The sequence below is a fragment of the Drosophila innubila genome, assembly GCF_004354385.1.
Source record: "Drosophila innubila isolate TH190305 chromosome 3L unlocalized genomic scaffold, UK_Dinn_1.0 0_D_3L, whole genome shotgun sequence".
Lineage (NCBI taxonomy): Eukaryota > Metazoa > Arthropoda > Insecta > Diptera > Drosophilidae > Drosophila > Drosophila innubila.
Window position 1 is genome coordinate 16304673 of NW_022995376.1, and position 14212 is coordinate 16318884.

The following is a 14212-nucleotide window of genomic DNA, read 5'->3' on the forward strand; positions in this document are numbered from 1 at the left end:
TGGGAAACTAAACTCTTTACAGTGCAACATGCGCATATCTACATGTGGCATATCTACATGTGGCATACACATGCAGCTTGATAGAAACCACCTGCCTGCATTTGAAACCGAGTCGCACAAACAAAAACACCAGGCAGGAGACAAATACAAAATCACACCTTGCGTCCTGTCGCCGTTTCTGCCCCTGCATCCAGTTGTGGCAAATGTCTTTGCCCCTTGGCGGCCTCAGGCGGCTGTCAGCTAGGCAAACAAAGTCCTTGGGCACAGCTACAGATACAGAGGCAGAGTTACACACATGTGATAGGGATTCCTTTTGGTCCTTGCTATCAACTCAATCGCAATTGCAATCGCAATAGGAATCGGAATTGGGATCTATCTTCTGTTTGTGCACAACTCAAATTACCATTTCGATTCAGTTTCTAATGAGATTTGCTCGCTTTCATCTGCCACTGCAACTGCAGCAGGAGGCAGGAGGCAGGAGGCAGAAGACAGAAGACAGGAACGTGCCTGTTTCCACAATCTGTTGCAGGATTCTTGCCGCTGTTTTCCCCGCTGCTGACACGAGTTATCGTATATGCTTGTAATATCATTTTCCGCCTGCTAGTTTGTCTCTGTTTTTACGGCAGCTGCATCTTATTAGTGGCAGTCACCATCTACTTGCAACATGCAACTTGCAACGTTGACTATTGAATCAATTGCAAACTCACTTCATTGCACTGCTTACGAGTATTCTCTTTTTCACTCACACTCTCTTTCTCTAGCTCTCTTGCTCTCTATTTGTGGTCGACAGGTCAAATAGGAACAACACGTCCTTAATCCAGTTTTTGTTGTTGTTGCTGCTTATTTTGAGATCTCGTTGTTGCCAGTTGGTCGTCTAAAATCAGTGAACCAATTAATGCCGCGCACCGATTCCTACACTCTTCCCCCCTCACTCTCTCCACTCTTTTCACTGCCAGGATGTCGAGCTCATTGTGCATTGTCCTGGCTCCTGTTCGCCTTGTTCCTGTTCCTGCTCCTGCGCGTGCCTGACCCGTTAATGCCGCCAAATGTTTTTTAAACACATTTATCCAGGCAGCAAACACAAGGACAATGAAGGACACCGGGGCGGGGGCATTGCTGCTTCATTTGGCCTGGACAAACTATACACAACAACAACAATAAGAGTGCACGTGGTGGCCATGGCTCTGCCCCTGCCCCTGCCCCACTCCTTGTCCCTGCACCTTCCCTGACTCAGGCTGCCACTTGTTCCGGTGTCGAGTTGCACGTCGCGGCGGCCTCAATTTCTCGCCCCCCTTTTGCTCTACAATCTCTGCTATTTCCTTTAGACCAGCTGCTCATGTGTGTGTGCCGTGTGTGTGTGTGTGCGCGTGTGTTGTATGAATTGTGTTGAAAATGTTGGTTTATTGATTTGTAAGTTGAAATTTAATTGAAACTCATACCCTGCCGCTTTGTCCTGTCCCTATTCTGACCCTCAATGCTTGCCAGGATTTATGAGGTCAACTTGGTTGGCTGGCAGCTTGTAATGTGGCTGATATCAGATAGACCAGGCTCATATTTTGCGGTGCACTAATTAGAAATTGTGCTGGCCAAAAATAAAACTGTTTACCTGTTCAAGTCCTGTGGAGAAGCAGCTGAAGGGAGTGCTAGAAAAAGCGCAGAGCTTGGAACTAAAATCTAATTACGTGAGGTAACTGTAAGCTTATCTATATGTTAACAGTTCACTGGACAAAACCTCAGCGAAAACTGAAAATTCCCTAAAAATAAGTAAAGTGTAGTTTCCACAACATCAGATAGATTAAATTGCTTGAAAAGTAGTTTGTGCTTCTGTTATTTATTTATTAATTAAAATTTTTGACAGCAAATAAAAGAAATTATAAAATTGTCTAAGGGAAGACTCTATCTACTTATATTTGGCCAAATTCATATATCTTTTTCAGTGTGAATATACTCAAATCTTTAAATGATTTTTATTTTATTCAATACCTTAAAATGAAAACAAGGAAAATATTAAAAATATTTTGCTGAGGTTTCTTCTATCAAATGTTTATTATTTATGTATTAAATGTTTAAAGAAAAACATGTAGAAACACCGAAAATACTAAAAATGCTTTACAGAAATTAATTTTCTATTTCACTGTACACTTTCCATTAGTGCTAACTGATAATTAAGGTTAAGTTGTTGTCATTCCACACATGCCACATACCTCACCCGGGTCTCGGGGTCTGCCACTTGTCAGGGTTGTCATTCGTTTGATATAAAACAACGATCGTATTCCTGAGGCAGTTTTCTGCGTGAACAATAAATCAGTGAACCCGAAGCCAAAGGAATGTCTTGGCATTTGAACCTCGGCAATAACAATTGTCGCTTGCTCCCTCATTTTTCCCCTCTGCCTCTCCTTCTTTCCCATTGTGTGGCACTTCCGATGTGTGGCAGCTTCCCTACGCCGGCGCACGCGCCTCTGTTGCAGGATTCGCAGACAAGGACCTCAATGAATCGAAGCGGCTGTTTAATGTAGAAAACATCTGTCCCGGCTACGAGCGATTGCTCCTCAATCAGTGCGCTTCCTGCCCCGAGCTGGGCAACATGTGTGCCACAAACACACACACACACACACGCACACGCACACAGAGATAGATCGATAGAGAAATGGGCATTGTTTGTGTGTTTGCACAAAGGATGCGCGTGCTGCTAAAAGCAGATGCCTTTAACAAAATTCTGAATATGCATGCACCATGCGGCAGCTAGGTGAAGTTGAAGGGGCAGGAGTAAGAGATGGGGAAGGGGCAGGTACAGCATTAAAATGATCAAATTTGCACGTGAATTTGATTCGTGTCCGAGTGCAATTGTGAGATTAATGAGAAGGGATTACTTTATGGCAATTATGATACTTTTCAACAGCTGCTGAAGAAGCAAGAGGAAAGAATGAAATGAAAAGTAGTAAAAGAAAGGAAAAGGAGTTAAGAAGAAAGTGAAAAGGAGTGAAGAAAAGAAAAAAAGAAATGAAGTAATGAAAAGAATAGGAAATAAAAGAGAAAAGAAAATAAAAGAAAAGAATAAAATAAGAATGAAAGAGGAATAAAGATAAAAGAATAAAAATGAAACAGAATGAAAAAAAGAAGGTGTAACTCGAGAATATAAGAAAACAAGATGAAAGTGAAAGATATAGTTGATCAGATATATAGAAAGAGGATGTATGTAACAGAAATAAAGAAGAATGAAATAAAAATAAAGTAAAATAAAAATTAGAGGAAAACAGAGTAGAAAGAGAAGTAGAATTATGTATAAATCAGAGTATATATGTATAGAAATCAGATAGCATATGAAATCAGATGAAAATGAGTAGAAACAGAAGTACAAAATGGAGTAGAAAGTGGAATAAAAAGTGGAGTAAAAAAGTAAATTAAAAGGGGAGTGGAAGCAGAAGTATAAAAAGGAGTATAAAAAGGAGTAAAAAAAGGAGCATGAGCTACTTGTGTGGCCATCTTCATTGTCATCGCCTGTCTGATTAACTATTGCCACGCGTTGTTGTTGTTGTTGTTGGCGTTGTTGTTGTGGTTGTCTCATTTAAGCTGCTTACTGTCAAAGTTACACTCAATCAGTGTTGTTAACACGACCCGCTGACAAAGTGCTGGCAAACAGCTTGAGAAGTACATGCCACACGTGCAACGCGTAAGTGGCAAGCTGCAGCTACAGCTACAACAACAGCTATCAGCAGAAGAAACAAAGCATTTTAAAAGCCGGAGATGAGACAACACGGTAAGCACTTTAGGGTTGGGAGGGAAGGGGACTTCAGACAAAACTAAAGGCATAAGTAATTCGATTTTTTCTTTTGAGTATCCTGCAAAGTGAAGCTGTCAGGATTTGAGCTTGATTCAAAGATGCGTACAACTCGTCTCTCACCTGTTAATCCAGCTTTAGCACCCCATTCCCCTCCTTCCGACTACTCCTTATCCTCCTCCTCTTCATCTGCTCATTTTCCTTCTTATAAATCTTCTTCTTTTCGCTTCATCTTGCAGCTCATCATTCTCTATATCATTCTCTTTCATATCTCGCTCCTCCTTTTCCCCTTTTCCTCCTTATTCTCCTCCTCCAGCTCTCTTGCTCTTTATTGTGACAGACACTTCAACTGCAACTCGTTATCGCATCGTATATCGCTTATTACCCGCTTCTAAGCGTATTCCCCTCTCCATCTCCATCTCCTTCCCCCTCCTGCTACCGCTTTCAACTCCAACACTTTCCCTGTCTGCACTTGGTCTCTCTTTTGCCGGATATGGCTGAAGAGATGATGAGCTCCTTAGCGCTTGCTTGTGCTGTTTCCTATCAGATTCCAGCTGCACGTCGCGTCCTTAACATTTTAATGCCCTACGTATTTCTTCCGGTCGCCTCCTTGCACCGCTTTGTCCTTGTCCTCATCCTTATCCTCATTCTCGTTCATGGCTATCGGTTTCAGCTTCATCTATCGCCCGTCCACTCCACACCATCAATTCTCATCCCTCTTTGAAAGTTCCTCGCCAAAAATTCGCTTTGGCACGAGCGCGGTTCTTTGGTTGCAGCTTCCCTTTTAGTCATTTGCTCCTCCTCCTTCTCCTTCTCCTTCTCCATTATTCACTTGCTCCTGGCGTTGACAAACCCATTTAGTTATCCTTCTCTGGCATTGTAGTTTCAAGTACCGGTTAAATTATGTTAATATCCCTGCTCTTTCAACTCTCAACTCGCAAGTTCAATTGAAGCTACAATGAACAAACAAACTTTTCTAAAGATTATATTTAATATCAAGATTGATTAAAGAAACATTTAAGGGCAGAAAAATACATGCTATAATCTCTTTTAATTATCTTTTTACAACTTTTATGGAAACTTAACTATTTGTTATTTCAACTTTAATCTAAATATTTGAACTTTAAATTAAAAGAAAACACGACGGTTTAAGTTTAAATTTTTTTAAGTTTAAAGCGTTTTCCTTGTTTTAATTACAAAATATACAGAAATAAGTAAAAATCTGGGAATAAAATTCATAGCTGAACTAGAAAGTCAAAATAATTTACAAATTTAGTTTAAATTGTAACGGATTTCCTCAATTATTGTAGAGCAGTTAAAGTAGTTTTTGCGAATATAACTCGAAAAGTCCCAAAATAAAGCTTTTTTAGTTAACTTTAAAGACAATTCCTTGAAATTTGATAGTATCTACAAAGGCAGCAGACAAATCAACGGCAAAATGAAGTACTCGAAATGTTTGCCTCGCGTGTTGTGGCAATGAAAACGAACTGCAAAATGGAATGAAAAGCGCTGAAATTCCACCTCTATTTTCGCTGTTTTTCTTTACATTTGAACCTTCCGAACCCAAAGAAGACTAGAACCGGACGTCCTTTGGCCATTTAATCACGCTAATGCATCATTTTTGCACATTTGCATGTCTTGCATTAGTCACTCATTCATTCACACAGTCATTCACTTATTCATTCATTCATTTGACTTGTTCAGACAGCTATGCTTTGTTGTTGTTTTGAAATACTTGCGCTACTATCTGAATAATTGCACAAAGAAACCAAGCAATGTGTGTGTATAGTTTTAGGTATGTGTGTGTATGAGGTAAGTGGAGTGAGGGAGGGGGGAGGGCTATAAATGGGGGCGGGACTGATAGGGATGCATTAATAGCGTACTTAGTTAAATGCCGCGGAAGCCCCACACGATTCCAGAATTGTTCGACATACTCTCTTGCCTCATCCATTAACCGCCCCCCTCTGTTCCGCGCCCCCTTTCAGAGGGGGGATCAAGCACTTTCCAGCTGTCCCTGGCCACGATTTTTATTCAGTTTTTCACTGTTGCTGTTGTTGTTGTTGTTGCGTGTGTTGCAATGGACAACTAATCCAATTGAATTAAAATGGTTCTTGTGTCTGAGTTGTGACACGGCAAGGGATGGGGGAAATTCAGCGGTGTTGCAGGTGTTGTTGTGCACAATTCGGCATTTAAATTTCGTGTTCCTTCTTTTACGCTATCGTCTTTTGTATTTGCTTGCTTTGCCTTGGCTCGATTCAATTCAATTTGATTTGATTTGATTCTATTTGTTATTTTCTTTTCCCATTTTTCGATTTCACTCTTAGTTCAGTTTAGCTGCTGTTTCGACAGCCGGAACATTCACATTAAAAAGTTTCGTTTATTCGAGCGGAAATCAAAAAGTTTTATTGACTAGCAGACAAATTGAAAGGGAGGGGGGAAGAGAAGGGTCTTTGACAAACTTGAAATAGGAAAAATATTTTGTAATAAGAAATAACATGAGACATTTAGCAGGACACAAGAGAAGCAACTGCAATTGGCGATGCGCTTTATTGCCACATCCTGTGGAGCGAAGCGTCGAAAGACAGCGGCTGACAGGACAAGCAGGATAGGTCTTGTCCCTGTGGCCCCCCTTCTTCCCTGATCTGCCAATTGGGACGACACATTCGAGCGGGAAGAGAGAAAACACATTTCCGATTTCACACTCAAATTGGTTGCCTTTAAGCGAAGAGCCAAATTTTCCAATGTTTATTTACAATTTGCAATTCAATTCATTCAAAAATTTTAGCTCAATGGATAGTGCTAGGTCACGGGGGAAGTGAAGGCAAGGGATGGTACAGGGAGTACAAGTATAATACGTATACGGCCCGTTGAACGCAAGTAAAGCTGATTAATTGCATGTAATTAATAATGAGAAACGGCAAATGGCAGGTAATAAATTGCTCAGTCACACCAATACAAATGCACACCCCACACACACACACACACACATACATATTGACAACTGCATTGCAGGTCATGAATGAAAAGTGAAAAGCGGAAAATGCTTTTTAGAACATCATCATCTGTTGCTGTTGAATACATTTGTTTATGCATTTATCAAAATTGAGTGCATGTTTCGTTTGTTGATTCAATTAGACGACAGATCTGAATGCAATTGATGAGATTAATTTATGTACTTTTTACAGACTCTTTTTTAGTTTTCTGTTTCGAGAATGAAATATTAATGCTACTTCTAATGATATCGCAAATGTGAATGCTTTTCAAATTGCTGATAATAATGATAACAATAATGCTGGTAAATGATAAAGATAATGATAGTGGTAATTAAATAGTGTCATGATAATGAGAATGATAATAACAATTATCATGATATTGCTAATGCCAATGCTAATGATTTATCTATAATAAAGTTAATAATAATACAATTGATAATCCAAACTTTAATAAAAATGATAATTATAATAATGATAAAGATACGAAAAATTTAAATGAAAGTCATTTTCCAAATAATTCTTATATTTTGGGATAGTCAAATAGATAATATTAATGATAATAGTAATGAAAATAATATTTATGATATTTTTATTTATTTTCTTCAATTCGCAGTTTTCCCACTTATCAACTCTATTTTTAAACAGTCTCATCCATCTCCTCGATTTATCCTCAACAAAACTACCCTTAAACTAGTGTCACCCTGCTTAAGGATGCCATAACTCAACTTTAGCAGCTCCAAAAGTCGTCATAATAATATCACATTATCTAGACCCCCAACAGGACGTAATTATAGCACTTCCATTTCAGTTTCCACTTCGATTTCCATAATAGATCATTTAAATGCAAGTTCGAGGGCGGCTTTTAATTTTCCTTTAGCGCATTTCGAGTCAATTATGGAGCTATGATTTATGATCTCAACACGTTGCACGTTGCCTCCCACAATGCTAATATCTACGAGTTATACATGTTGGCGCCGCCTGCCGCAACAGTTGCAATGATCTATGGCCAAATTATTTGGTGGCACGTTGCATGCTGCAGCTCTAAAAGGTTGCCCCTTGGGGTAGTTCCGCTTCCACTTTCAGGTTCCGGGTTACGCCGGCGCACTCTAATTTTTATTGTGCTGTTATGGAGAAAACTCCAGGGTTGATTTGAGTTCAAGAGTCGGGCTAATGTATGTAAATTTTTATGAATTGCCTGGCATTGTTTTTCCTCGGGTTTTTCTCGACTATTTTTTTTTTATTTTGGTACGCGCCATTAGCATAAGTTGTTGCAGTTGTTGCTGCCGCTCGACAAGTGTTTTTCAGTTGAGTTCAATTTTATCAACTCGAAACGATTACGTTAAGTATGTTTTGAAAGTGAACTCTATAGAGTTTTTATTTCTTGTTTTTGCCGGCACTTTGAAGTTCCTCTTGCCGCGATTTGTGTGCAGAGCCAACGTCAGCAGGTGCAATTGGAAATTCGAAATATTGAAAAAATAATGTGGCGAATGCGAAAGGAAAAATGTTGAATAAAATCGGCAACTTTATGCGCCGCCCTGTGGCTGAAAGACCTTAAACAGAAGGTGAGAAAGTCGAGAAACAGGGCAACTTTTATAAGCCGCTTAGCTGCGATTGGCAGTGAGATGTGGGGTGGGAAGGGGAGGGGAGGAGAGGGAAAGGGAAGAATTGGCAGCTGTCTGTTTTAGACAACGTGAAACAAACAAACAAATAATCAACTTTTCATATGTGTGTCTATTTGGAACTGACCCTTCTTTATAAATAAGCGACTTTCCCACAAATTAATCAGACAGCGCTGGAGGTAGCGAATGTGAGAAGAGAAGCAGGAGTGAGAGAGAGGGGGAGGGGGTTGAAGTTGCACTCAGTTGCGGCTCATTAGCGCGGTCGTGTTGAACATTAAAAGAGGCACAGGATCATGTGGAAACCCTTCATTCCACTCCTTATTAATGATGTTGCGGTTGACTTCTTACTCCTTTCTTCCTTCCATCACACTCCTCTGTTGCCTGTATTGTCCATCTCTGAGCCTATTGCCGCAGCAGGTAGCAAGCAGCATGTTGCATCTTCCAATCACAGTCGAGCTGCGAGTTGAGACTTTAAACCAGTTGGTAGAAGGAAGTCCAACACAAAACGGGTTTCGTAACTTGACCCAAAAGAACGTTTGGTCAGTTGTGGCAGGCAGATGCTGACGCCATTGCGTTCAACTGTGGCATGCCACGCCCACAACGCCTTATTAACAACTGCATTTGTCGCTTTTATATATATATATAATTAAACTAAAGGCAAATGCCAGAGAGAAAATCAAATTCGAGTATTTGCAACTTGCAACTTGAGGCAGACTGTGTGTCGCCACCATGTGTGGCATGCGGCAGCTAAATTGCGTTTTTCTGCTGTCGCAATATTTTAATCAAATGCACAAATATCTCGAGTGCTCGAAATATTCATTCAAGGCAACGTCGAACGCTTCGTTGCACTTGCCCCACGCACTGAGGAAGTGCCCCCAGCGTCGACACCTTTGGACCGCCGACTGCTGCTCAGCCAATAACTCAACTCAAACTGGCAGCGGTCAGGTGCACAAAGCTCTTACCAAATGCGTCAGTTCGTCAGTTATTTAGATGCGTCAGAGTGAAGGCGACACGCTGTGCCACCTTGTGTGGCAGCAACCAAAACCAGCAACAACACTACTGCTGCAGGCTTAATTTCACATTTGGCCACAAAAGCAAAGGAGCAACTATTTTCATACAATTAGGCAACGGGTTAGGCGCACAAATCGAGGGGTCAAAGGGCAAGCCTGGAACTCAAACATGAACTCCACTTGGCTCAGAAACTTGCAGCGAAACTTTAGCCAAAGAATGAGACGATAAAGTGGGGAGAGGGGAGAGGGAAGGAAAGAGGGGATTCTTAAGCTATTTTGTTGCATTTTGGTGAGTTGCATTTTATTTTGATATGATGAGAAAGTGTGGCAGAGAGGGTCGAAGGGAGGGTCAACGTTTCTGGCCTGCAGTTTGAATCTTATGCAAATATTATTTGGATAAGCTTTTGCCAAAATGGCATTGGACAAGTGTGTGTGAGAGAGATAGACGCTATTGTGTGGCTAATACCTAGTATTTGTATGTATGTGTGTGTGTTTGTTGTGATGGTTTTAAATTGAGGCTAGGGCTTTTGGCCAAAGCCTGTGTTGGCTTAAAACGTTTTATGGCCGAAACATAAACTCTAATGGATTTCATTTGAATGCTTTATATTGGAAGTTAATGGACAGAATGGCACAGGAAAGCTAGATAGCAAGAGGGAGAAATAAAGAGAGAGAGAGAGAGAGAAATACACAGTTAGATGGCTGAGCAGGTATTTCTGCGGGAAGCGAAAGGAGCAGAATTTAAGGTAAGAAGCCAGCGGGTTCAAAGTTGAACTCGATTTGTATTGATTGAGTTTGGGCCATTAATTCAATCAAATGCACTTTGGCTAAATTGAACAATTGCAGCAACAACTGTTTATTGTTTACAGTGCTTATTGTAAAGCCTTCTTCTCCTTCCCCTTCTACATTACTTGCGGCATTTGCCACTGCAAATTATTGAATGCGATCATGAAATTCCATCAAACATATACTCTTCTACGCAACTTGTCTGTTACTCTTATACACTCGTCTACACTTTCTCTCTCTCTTCTCTTATACGCTGCTGCAACATGCTCGTTGTATGATGTTCGAACAGCTGTTCGCGCTTCGTTGCGTATAAGAGCGTCAACGAACATGTTCGAACAGATGTTGTTTGAGAGAGTCTTGTTGTTGTTGCCAGCAAGGTGTTAGCTCATATTTTAACAACATCTTTGTTTTGACCAGGCCAATTTGTAGCAACTGCAACTGCAACGACAACTGTCGCTGCCCACTGTGCAGAGCAGAGGGCAGAGAGCGGAGAGAGGAGAGCGGAGAGAGGAGAGCAAAGCAGAGATGCCTTGGCGTATTCCTATCGTACATTGGGGCAGATCACATTGTTATGCGCCAGGCGTCGCATTCCTTGGTCAGCCAAGGCAGTCTGTCTTCCCCTCCGCTCCCTCACTCCACCCCTTCTATCTTCTTATGCTGCTAAAGGAAACGTCTTCGTCTTCAGTTGCCGGTTTTTGTGGCTTTAGCTGCTTCTGTCTGTGGATTTCTCAATAAAATTACTACGAGCACTTTCCGTTTCTCGTTCTTGCCACTGCCACAGGGACTGCTTTGTATGCCCAACGTGCAGCACAGTGTGTACTGCACAGTGGTTGCAACTTGTCTTAAATCGCGCATTGACATTGGCGATACTCGTATTTGCAGCTGGCTGCATGTTGCACAGTGCCACATTTGGCTCTGTTGTCGGGGTCGTGGTTGATTCTCCTCTCTCTTTCTCTCTCTCTCTCAGTCTTCCTCTTGGAGCGGAAGCAGACAACGTCGTGGCTTCATAATTATTATAAGCAGAAATGGAAGAAAAAAGGAAGCGTAATTTGAGTCATGCGGCATGTGGCAGGGGCAACATTCAGCAGGTGAGCAACGCACTTCTTGGCCAACCAGTCAACCAGTCAACCAGCTTTGTGTGTTTTGCCAAAAATCCTTGCACAATTCCCGTTTTCGTCGCTTCTTTCCACCTTTCCGCTTTCAGGATATGCGGCCGTGTGGCACAGTTACTTAACTTGCCTCCTGTGGCACGAGCAAATACAAAATAACAAGCTGTTCAAGCAGACCTTGGCTCGTATCCCATTTCTCTTCACTTGTATCTCGTATCTTTTTACTTTGTATCTTGTATCTGCTGCAAACTTTGCCGTTGTTTTTGCTGCTGTTGTTGTATTTTCTTGTTGTTGTTGTTGCCGTGTCGCACATCTGTTTTGATTCGTCTCTGCCCCTCTCTGCCCCCTCCACCCGCCACACTCAATATACTCCTCACCATTTTCGTAGCCATCACGTAATTCACTTTTATTGGTTCTTCTATTGTGCGTCAAATCGTTTAATCGCCTTTCCTCCCCCAACCGTTTCTTTCAACTCTTTTTACACTCTCTTCTCTGTTGGCTAACGCATTTTGCATAAATCACTTTTTGGCTTTGCCTTTCTTGTTCTGCTTCTGGTTGTTTTTGTTTTTGCTTTATATTTTCACCTTTTTTTCTTTTTAGCTTTTCGATTTTCAACTTTTGCTGCTGAAACAGCAATTAAAAGTAAGAGTAAAGTTTGTGGGAATGAAAAATTGTTAATTGCCATTATTTCAGTTATTTTTTTATATTTGATTTTATGACCAACTGCTTGTGACACTCGATGAAAAAGCCATTCAAAGAGATTCATCTCTGAGTTTTGTCTCTATTTGCGAAAACTTAAGTAGCAATTTTTTTATGATTCGCAATTTTCAGCTGATTTTACGACACAAATACAATACATTTATAGATTAACATTAAGATCTTGCGGCTAATAGATATAATTTGACTGAGAAAATTCCAAAAGATTGCTTTTTTGAATTTATTTTTATATAGCTAAAATTTAACAAAAGAGTTAAAATTTGACATGAACTTATAAATATTACTTTTCAATTCGAATAAATATAATAATAAATGCTTTTTAATGAAGATTACCATGTATGAATTATTTTATAATTGATTTTATATTAATTATATTAATTATTTGAAAGAAGGAGATTCACTTATTTAAAATAAATAAATAAAAAAAAGTGAATCATAGGAGTATGCCATTTATTTCATATATAATACTCGTTCTCTATCTATTTTATATTGATATTGATTGGAATTTTCAATCTCCTATTGCTATTCAATCAATAGTTTCCCATCGCAATCATTTATTATTTTCCCCCTCAAAAATATCTTTTTGGTCGTATCTCCATCAGCTTCAACTTTGACCTTGTCAGCGAAACTCTAGCAAAAAGTATCTACACACATTAAGCCGATATACATGTAGAAACATGTGTGTGTAGATAATATGATAAGTTGGCTATTGCAAACCTATTTAAGAGTATGTGGGTTATCAAATGAAAATCTCTCGACTTGTTAACATATCGAACACAATTTGATATGTTGTCTGCCTCTGACTTGCCGCAAGCCGAAAACAACAAATCCATCAGGCAAATAACAAACAGCAGCAACAACAACAACAACAACATGAACAACAACAATAGCGAATCGACAACAAAATCAACATTAATATCATCAAAGATGACGTTCCCGCTGCTGCCGCTGACAGATGATGAGGGCCCTGAGGGGCACCCAACAAAACGGAGGCACCACCGACGCGACGCGTCGTCCAACCACGGGCAGCAACAACCACAGCTGTTGTTGTTGTTGTTGTTGTGGCTGTTGCTGCTGAAATTGCAAAATCGGTTTCAATAGATTTGATTTAAAATGTTTTTGAGTGCAGAATTAAGTGGCAGTTTGCTGGAAATTATCGAGAGAGTGATACAAACAGAGGAGAGAAAGAGAGGGAAGATGGAGAAGACTGTCATGCGCTTTATTAGCTCGTTGCGATGCTGGCGGAGAGCGCAGAGTCTTAATTACTATTTGAGATCGCAAAGCAAAACCGCATATCGTAATTACTTCTTAAATTCAATTGAACATTTTCATGGTGGCGCTTGGATAATTTAATGTTCTTGTTGCTGTTGCTGTTGTTGTTGTTCTAGTTGTTATTGTTGCTGCAAGCTGCTAACTAGCCTGGGAAAGCGGCAGCCGTCACAGATTTTCTATTTTTCAAATCGGTTGATGATGCTGATTATTGTTATTAATCGTCAAATGAGTGACCCCAATGTATGCAAACAGCAAGAGAGCGGGGAAAGGGGAGAGTGGAGAGAGGGGGAAATACAGGCGTCAGCTGCACGCTTCTGAGTAATGAGACTCGTTAATTGTCAGGCTGCGTCGCATCGGCTCAGCTGTCCACAAAAGCTGCATACAAAAGATGCACCTGCCACCGAAACCGGCTTCTGTCTCAACAGCAGCTTCTGACTGACTGACTGACTAACTGACTGTCAGATCCTCTCTCTTCCTCGCTCTCTTTTTCTCTCTCGTGCTTTATATACCCTTATAGATGGTGTTATATTTAAGTTTGTCCAGAAAGCTTAGCTGCATTAGATATAATCGGTCGAAAATCTAAGTTTAGTATGAAAATTCATTTTTTTTTTTTTATTATCTTGATTATTCTCACAGATTATCAATTTTTTTTTGTCTTACACATCCCGACTAAATTTGCTTTAAATGAGTCTACTTTATCATATAGCTGCTGTAGAAACGAGCGGTCTAAAATCATCCTTTAGTATGATAACTTGGCTTATTTTTAAACATATCTCCACCAAATCTCACAGAAAATACATTTGGGTTGTTTATAATATCCTGAAAAAGTTTGGCTAAAATCAGTCCACTATATCATATAGCTGCCATAGGAGCGATCAGTTAAAAAATGAATACAGGACTCTGCAAGAGTATCAAATTTTCGACTTGCCTG